Here is a 7,489-nt window from a genome sequence, read left to right as displayed (position 1 = left end):
CCCCCACCTGTCTTTCTAATACGGTCACAGCGGCCCACCGAGTTTGTTTACATTCTCCCTGAACACATCTCCTTATTATGTCTGGAAACTTTCCAAAATTTCAAGTGTTTTAAAGTTATTGTATATGTATTGTACTTGATAATTAAACCTGTGTACACCTGTACCTAAATAAACTTACACACTGTGCTGGCATGTAGGTACACATTAAAATCACTAAGAGTCTCTCTACTCTTGATGCAATAATAATAATAATAATAATAATAATAGTAGTAATAATAATAATCTCTTGGGCGCATTAATGTCGCATATTACGTTAATATAGACATTTCCCTTAATCTATCTATGATATTTTTTTCAAAATTATATAAGAAACACATGTAACACACAAACATGATACATGCACCCACAGTATAAAAATTTATACAAATATATATGAGATGTTTACCAAACGGTTTGTAGAAGTGTCGGAAGAATTACGTTTTCTCTAGCCCGTCACCTGTTACTAGGGATAACTGTAGAAAAATATTCCTTTCGTATGCCTTCACTTTATAGCTATAATTCTGTACTAACTTGTACACAGTGTAAGAGTATTTGTTTCGTGATTTAATTATTATAATAATAATAAAAATATTATAAGGTAAAAGTTTCACAAACTCTTACAAATGTACATGAATGAACTAAAACTGGACACGTATTAATACCGTCTATTTCGCCTGACCGAGTGATCGTCCACAACCTGTTCAGTTTGTTTGTTTACGCTGTCTGAGCTCGGTGTATCATTAAATGTTGTATATTACGTTAATATACACATTTTCATTAATCCATCCATGATATTGTTTTCAAAATTATATAATAAACACGATACATAACATAAATACATATGTGTAGAGAACCTAGGATAACCCAAAAAAAGTCAGAGTGACTTACTTCCATTGCCTTCACTCAGAGCATCATTTCTTCTCAAAATGATGTTACATGAGAATGGGAGTGTTCTTCTTTATTTATTCTACCGTATCAATGTAGAGACAACCTGTACACAATGTAACTTGTACACAAACCAGACGTGTACACTGTTTACAAAACTTACCTTCGCCTGGTTTGTTTACATAACTCTGCGCCTGTCCTCTCTCATGCACTCATTCTTTCTCTCTGGTATGGTAGCCCGGCTGACTACCATACATACCACACTTGATTTTTTACAATAAATACTACTCATCTCACCCTATATTTTAAGGTAAGTAATGAGTGAACTGTATATACATTTTATCGCTCTGGGATGCTTAAATATCATAGAATAGTATGTGTGGGTGGGGTGGCCTGGTATGGTAGCCTGGCTGACTACCATACATACCACACTTGATTTCTTACAATAAATACTACTTGTCTCACCCTAGATTAAGACTATAAATATTTTAAGGTAAGTAATGAGTGCACTATGTGTGTATTGTACTTTTTTATTGTTTTTTGATGCCTGGTTCTATTGCTAACATAATATATGTTAGTGTAAACTTGTTATCTAGTGTTTGTATGCATTTGTAAGTGGAAAAAAAGGGTGTTCCACTTTACGGCGGTTTCCGCTTTACGACGGTAGCCTGGAACCTAACCCGCCGTATAAGTGGGGCCCTCCTGTACATGCTGCCCAGAGAACATTTATCCCGTATAAAGAAATTAGATCGAATAGAAATGACCCAAAATGGATGAATAATAGGCTCAAATATCTTTTAGGACAGAAAAAAGGAATTTATAGGTGTATCAAAAGAGGTGAGGGTCATTTTATGAATCATTATATTGACATTAAGAGGGACATTAAAAAGGGGATAAGAAAAGCTAAATGGGACTATGAAATTAAAGTTGCTAGGGATTCAAAAACTAACCCGAAAAGTTTTTTCCAGGTTTATAGAACAAAAGTTAGAGATAAGATAGGTCCCCTTAAAGATAACTCTGGACATCTCACTGATAAGGAGAATGAAATGTGCTCTATTCTTAATAATTATTTTCTCTCAGTTTTCACTCAGGAGGACACTAACAATATCCCAGTAATAAATTTTTATAGTGGGCTTGAAGACGATAAATTATGTAATATCATAGTCACTAGCGAAATGATTATCAAACAGATAGACCGACTGAAGCAAAATAAATCCCCGGGCCCTGATGAACTTTTTTCTAGGGTTCTTAAAGAGTGTGACATGTACTTAGCTCAGTGATGACGTTAGTGTACTTTCCTTGGATTGAACCAGATGCCCTCCATCGAGCAACTTTACCAACAGCTTAAGGAAGAATTGAGGGTAGCGAAGATGGAGATACGGCGATTGACTGAGGAAAACAAGAGGATTCATAGCAGTCCTCCTGTTTTGAGTCCTCAGGTCAAGAAGGGAACCAAGGAAGGTAAGAATATTGTTGTTGTTGGGGACAGCCAGGTTAGGTACATGGATAGGGCGTTCTGCTTGAAGGACAGGAGTAGGAGACAGAGGGTTTGCTTTCCTGGGGCTGGGATGGAGGACATTGTTAGCCGGCTTGACAACATCATGAACAGTAATGAGATCAATCCTATTATCTGCCTCAGTGCTGGAGGCAATGATGTAGGCAAGCGTAGAAGTGAGGATTTAGTTAGAAGGTTCAGGACAGCAATAGGAAGAAGGGGGGTGCCCTGTTATATGTGGCATTTTGCCAAGAAGGGGTGTTGGAAATGAATGGTTGCCCAGAGCAATTGGTATTAATTGTTGGCTGGATAAACACTGTAAGGATAATGCAGTACCATTCATTGACAACTGGGACAACTTCTATGGCCGAAATGACATGTATTCCAGGGATGGGGTTCACTTATCCAGGGCAGATGTGGGTTTTCTTGCTAGCTCAGTTGAAGGGGTTGTTAGGACTTTAAACTAGGATTAGTTAAAGGTATGGGTTTAGAAATGATAAATAATGAGTATGGATATATTGACTTATGCTCTGATATTAAGAATCTTAACCCTTTCAGGTTCGCCAGGCCCTCTCCGAGACTTGTTCTCAGGGTCACCGAATTTTCAAAAAAAAAAAAAAATTATTTTTTCTTATGAAAAGATAAGAGAATCTTTTCCCGGTCATAATGACACCAAAAGTATGAAATTTGATGGAAAACTTACAGAATTATGCTCTCGTGAAATTAGCGGTCTTGACGATGTTTACGCATCGGCGATTTTTGCCCACTTTGAGCCCTATTTTCGGCCAATTCCAGTGTACTAATTGACAAAAATCATAACTATTTTGCAAGAACTCCATTTTTTCTATCGACTGAGTACAAGAAACCACCCATTTACCGATTTCAACTATCCAATAAAGTGGTCAGAAATTAGCAATTTTGCCAATTTCACACAAGTTTCAAAAGATGCCAATTTCCAAATAGGGTTCAGAATAAACAAGAAAGACATTCCTGGCACTAAAATAACATTTCCTCTGTTCATTAGTCATGTCCCCACGCCCCTCTTACATTCTTTTGCCTTCCACTTTGAACTTTTATTCTCACAAAAAATAGAAGATTTACTGTTGTGCAGACTACTGCATTAGTGTAGAAACGATATAAATAATATCGGCGCACTTGTGAAAGAATATTTGACTCACCAGTTGATGTGTATTGGAGGCTTAGCATTTGTTTACTTTTGAACTTTGATAAAAATCGAACGTATCTGCTACTTTGAGCTCAATTTCAAGGTACTTTTCATTGTAAAACCAGTCAAATCTCAATTTCTGTAATATGTCTTCCATTCTATAAAATGAGACCAGGAAAACTAGAATACAACAATAAATACCATATGAAAATACAGTGCAAAGTCGCTGTTTTAATCCCAAAACACTAAATATTTTTTGTCTCATTACGCACTGTGTGCTGCAGGATTTTTTTTTATACTGCGCACACTGACCACATAGACCCATTCTTTCATATGTAGGCCTACCAGCTTTCACTAGATTTGAAGGTGCTAGAATTTAGGCGTTCTAGTACGTAAATAACCCTGGTGCGTAAGCCGTACTAGTATGTTGGAAACTCTGAAAGGGTTAATGTTGTGTAGTAATGCTAGTGGTGATTGCAAAGTGAAGCCTTTATTGGTGTATCACTCTGATACTCCCAGAGTGTGGAGATCAAACAGTAAGGCATAGGTCACTAGGGAATTTTTCTTGGACCGGTTTTATGGTGTGTTTGGCCCCACTGTGACAAAATACCTCCAGGAAAAGAAATTGTCGCTCAAGTGCCTCCTGGTAATGGACACTGCTCCTGCTCATCCTCACGACTTGCAAGAGAAAATTGCAGGGGAGTTTGGTTTCGTTAACGTGAAGTTTTTGCCTCCTAATACAACTCCTCTCTTCCAGCCCATGGACCAGCAGGTCATTTCAAACTTTAAAAAACTCTACACAAAAGCAGTGTTTCAAAAGTGTTTTGAAGTGACCTCAGTCACTCAATTGACCCAAAGAGAGTTTTGGAAAGATCACTTCAATATCCTCAGCTGTCACTCCCTCCCAAGCCTTACCTATAAGGCTTGGGAGGGAGTGACTAAGAGGACCTTGAACTCTGCTTGAAGGAAACTGTGACCAGAATGTGTAGAACAGAAGGATTTTGAAGGATTTGGGGCTAACCCTGAGGAGCCTATGCCAGTAGTGGAAGCTATTGTGTCATTGGGGAAGTCCTTGGGGTTGGAGGTTTGTGACGAAGATGTGGAAGAGTTGCAGAACGACGAGGAAGAACTAACCACTGCAGACCTGCAAGAGCTTCAGGTGCAACAGCAACAGATCACATCTCAGGAATGTTCTTCAGAGCAGGATGAAGAGATGGAGGAAGATGACTTTGTCAATGATTAGGGAAATGTGCTCAATGTTTACAAAGGTGTAAGCATTTATGGATGAATTTTATCCTGTCACAGAAGTTGCAAGCCGCATTGGCAACATGAACAATGACACTCTTGTGTCCCGTTTTAGGGAAATCCTAAGGACTTGTGAGTAACAGAGCTCTCTGGACAGTTATTTTGTGTGACAGGGGTCCAGTGACTCTCAGGCTGGTCCAAGTGGCATTAAAAAACTAAGAAGGGAGGTAACCCCACCAAAGGACTTGGTACCTGAAGTCTTTATGGAAGGGGATTCTCCTTCCAAGCAATAGACAATCCTGAATCTCCCCTGCTGCTGGCACATCACTCATCAACAATTCCACAATAAAGGGAAGTGGCATTTAATTATGGTTTATTTTGCATGTCCCATTCATTTTCGTGTCAGGAAATTTATATTTCATGTAAAAAAAAAAATTTTTTTTTCAGACTTTGGGGTGTCAGGAATGGATTAATTCTATTTCCATTATTTCTTATGGAGAAAATTAATTCGACCAACGGCATTTTCGACTAACGGCAAGCTCTCTGGAATGGATTAATGCCGTTGGTTGAGGGTCCACTGTACTTACACACTTGGAGTAGAGATGAAGGGGGAGGTTGAGGGTGGGGGAGGTTGAGGGTGGGAGATGTTGAGGGTGGGGGATGCTGAGGGTGGGGGATGTTGAGGATATGGCTTATGATGTATTGCCTGGTTAAGTCCATGGAAATTGTTGTCTTTTTCTTCTCAGCACTTATTTTCTTAGGACCCATGGTTAGAAAAAAAAATTCAGCCAAATGACTGTAAAAACATGAAAACAAGCATGAGAGAACTGCTCCCACAGCGATGGTTTTGGCATCAGCTGTGCCAACTAGTGGCAGCATTCTGAATTATTATTACGTACATATTATGTATTATTATTATTAATTAAGGGAACTGAAGCTCATCATTATAATAATAATATTAATTTAGGGAACTGGAGCACAGATCCAATTACCTAGATCAAGAGCCCCTCACCAGCGTCAAAGAACCTTGACGCTGGTGAGAGGCTCTTGATCTAGGGAATTAGATCTGTGCTCTAGTTACCTAAATTAATAATAATAATAACACTAATAATAATTATTATAATAATGAACGCCGCCAACTCAGTGCACTGTTTACCTCGCTGTGGGAGTAGTTCTCTCATGCTTTGCTTACATTTTTGGCAGTCATTTGGCCAAATTTAGTTTTTTCTAAGCATGGGTCCTAAGAAAGTAAGTGTAAAGGACAGTGCTGAGAAGAAAAAAAGAGAATGATTTCCATGGAATTAAAGCATGAAATCATAGATAAACAAGCGAGGTGTCCAAGTATTGGGTTGAGGGGGGGGGGGGAGCTGGCTTATAACTCAAATGTTGGCTCGTAACTCAAATGTTGGCTCATAACTCAGAGCAAAAAATCGATCCAGAGATGGCTCATATATATATATATATATATATATATATATATATATATATATATATATATATATATATATATATATATATATATATATATATATATATATATATAGTGTGTGTATACTATATATATATATATATATATATATATATATATATATATATATATATATATATATATATATATATATATAGTATACACACACAGTAAATCATTGATTATCTAATGCTGAAAGAGAAAGGGTGCAATGGATTTTCAAAAGTTCTGGATAATGAATTGTCTTTTGTGGTTATTATTTTTGTTCACACTCCTTTCTAGCATTATCAGTTTATTGGCTTTGTATGTCAGAGAAGGGGGAAAGGAAGAAGGAAAGGGGGCAGATAGTGGTAGAAAAGAGGAAAGGAGTGAGGAAGGAAGAGAATGGAAACATCTGGAGGGAGCACAGGAGAGGGATAGAAATGAACCAAAGGGAGTTTTGAAATTCGAAGAACACCAAGTGTGGAGATAACTCCGTGATCTTCACACTCTCCACTCCTAGGCTCCCTGGCATCTTAGCTGTATCCTCTTCCCTAGCCATGGAGCCTCCCAACCCATGCTCTTTACCTTCTAATCAATGTCCTCCAATTTTTTCCCTTCCATCCAAAGCCCACAAGCCTGGTCACCGACTCCTCAGGCTCTCTAGCTTCTCGACCATTTCCCATCCTCATCCCTTCATAGCTGCTTTCCCAGCACTGGAGCCTGCTTTCCTCCTCACATCTACTAGACTCCTTGACTTTTCAATCATTTACTCCGTATATCCTCTTATAGCAACCAGTCACTCTGGGCCTCCTCCCTGAAGCTTCTTTAGGATCTGCCACAGTTATCTACTCAGTGCTGCTGATGTGTCTCATCCAGGATGCCAGGCTTCTTAACTGCTTTCTCACCCTTTTTACCCAAAAGCCTACCTGCATAATTCTGGGATCTCCTCCCCAGGCTTCTTGACCATTCCCATCCTCGCATGGCCATAGGTTTGGCAGTAAGGTCTTCACCCCAGATATCTTGCATCCCAACCAATATTGCATCCTTTATCCAGACTGGTCACTAGCCTGGCCCTGTGGCCTTTTCCTAAGTTCCTTGTTTCTCGAATGCCTCCATCCTCCACGCATTCTTCCTGGCCACCACCCCTCCTATTCCCATCTGTCCAGTTGTGGGGCCTTCTAATTCTTCTTCCCCTAGGTTATCTGGTGTG

This window comes from Cherax quadricarinatus, chromosome 25 (genome assembly GCF_038502225.1).
Source record: "Cherax quadricarinatus isolate ZL_2023a chromosome 25, ASM3850222v1, whole genome shotgun sequence".
Lineage (NCBI taxonomy): Eukaryota > Metazoa > Arthropoda > Malacostraca > Decapoda > Parastacidae > Cherax > Cherax quadricarinatus.
This window is presented reverse-complemented; position numbering follows the sequence as displayed.